This window comes from Chaetura pelagica, unplaced genomic scaffold (assembly GCF_000747805.2).
Source record: "Chaetura pelagica isolate M959 unplaced genomic scaffold, ChaPel_1.0 scaffold166, whole genome shotgun sequence".
NCBI classification, from domain to species: Eukaryota; Metazoa; Chordata; class Aves; order Apodiformes; family Apodidae; genus Chaetura; species Chaetura pelagica.
Genome location: NW_009953758.1, coordinates 2,958,847 through 2,960,631, shown reverse-complemented (window position 1 = coordinate 2,960,631; position 1,785 = coordinate 2,958,847). Strand labels below are relative to the sequence as shown.

The window sequence follows — 1,785 nt, the reverse complement described above, 5'->3', positions numbered from 1 at the left end:
CGCCTCGGACAGGGCGGGGGTAAGGGGCACAGAGGTGGAGAGAAGAGGGAGGGGAGCTTTACATCTACGGTAGCTAGTATTAGTTGCACTACTCCACTACTGCTACCCAGCTGCTAACTTACACGGTGCACGGTTAAGTACAAAGGGAACTACTGGAGTTAGCAAAGGCTCCGACCGAGCACGCTCTAACTCCAATGTCTGCCCTGGGCTGTCCCAGGCAAGAAGCTTCTCTTCACAAGACTGTGTAGCTGCAAAACAAACGTAAGCATTAAAATAATAACAAAAAAACCCACAACCAACCAACAACAAAACAAAAAACAAAACAAACAAAAAAAACACACCACAAAAACAAAACCAACAAACCAAAAAGGAACAAAACCAAACAAAGCAAAATAAAAAACAACAAAGAAGTACAAACACACATACAGCCCCAACCCCGTCTGGCACACAAGAGACATCCACATCCCAGCAACCTCTATGCACTCTCCTGCCTCTGTCACACATCAGCCCAGAGGGGACCACCCAGGCACTGGTGCAGGAGGGACACCCCTCAGAGCATAGCTGGAATTGCACTAATGTTGCTGGAGGGTGACATAAAACTGGTTGGAGTAGTGACAGAGCAGCACGAGGGCAAGTACGAGAACGCGAATGAAAGGGAAAGGAAGCAGGGCATCCAAATCACTGCAAATCTCAACGCAGAGGGGGGCGGGAGAATGCTGTCCCACTTGGCAGAGAAGTGATCCGGCACTCCTCAGTGTACCAAGGAGGGCCTTGCTACGAGCAAGAGGAAGGAATTACTAAGAAGGCAGAGATGGACAGTTCACAGCAAAGAGGACTTCAGAAGAGATAATTTCCCTTCCGTTCTAGCTGGGCAAAACACCCTTCCGCTTGCATGTCATGAACAAGCAGTTTGACGTCCTTAGAGCTACATAAAAAATGAGTAAGAGAGAGGCTCCGACTGCTGCATTGTAATGAGATACTAGTGCTGTGTGCAGGAAACTAGGGAAGGAAGACAGGAGGAGACAGAAGAGGGCATGCCTGTTTCGTCCAGACTGACCTGATCAGAATAAAATACTCCAGATGTTCTCAACTCACACGAAGGATCCTTCCACTATAGCTTTAAACAGTCAGGCAACTTGCACAGTACGTCTGTGTAGGGGAAAGGCTGGGAATCCCACCGAGGTTTTCCCCAACCTGCTAGTTCTCTCCATGTCCATTCTGAGTTTTTCAGCCACAGGCTCCTCTATGGAGGCAGCCAATTCAGGAGTGATCAGGCAGATGGTACTATAACTGGCAGACTAACCATGGTACTAGCTAACTGAGCTAGCAAGATAGACATGCAAGGTAAAGCTCACAACAGAGAAGTGCCACGCAGAGCCAACATTATCCACAGATTTTCACTCAGAGCATGTGACAGTGGATTCAGAAATATTAAGGAGTCTTCCAGCAGCCACCTCCTCCCTTCCAAAGCATCTTTGAATCAGTCTGTAAAATCTGTTTTTAGTTGCTTTCATACTTCATGAGCAGCATCCATGTCTGAGGTGCTCAGAAGTGCTCAACAAATGAGACTTAATTCAGTCTTGCACCACTGACCCCATTTACCACAAAGGAAACTAAGAGATGTAGTGACTTGCCCAAGGAGACCCTGAGAGGCAGTGCCTCAGCAGAACTCCACATCTCACCCAGATGAAAGCAAGGAAATAAAATTATCTAGGATGAGGTTCTGGGTTGGGTGGGGGTTTTAGGTTTTTTTTTGTTTGGTTGGTTTGTTTGGTTCCCCCCCCC

At 47.5% G+C, this 1,785-nt stretch overlaps 1 protein-coding gene across 8 annotated transcripts in view; it reads right to left on the bottom strand.

The window, feature by feature from the left end:
- Window positions 1-1,785, bottom strand: part of CAMK2G (calcium/calmodulin-dependent protein kinase II gamma) — a 115,018-nt gene that overhangs the window by 4,394 nt on the left and 108,839 nt on the right. The gene's annotated exons all lie outside the window — the stretch shown is intronic.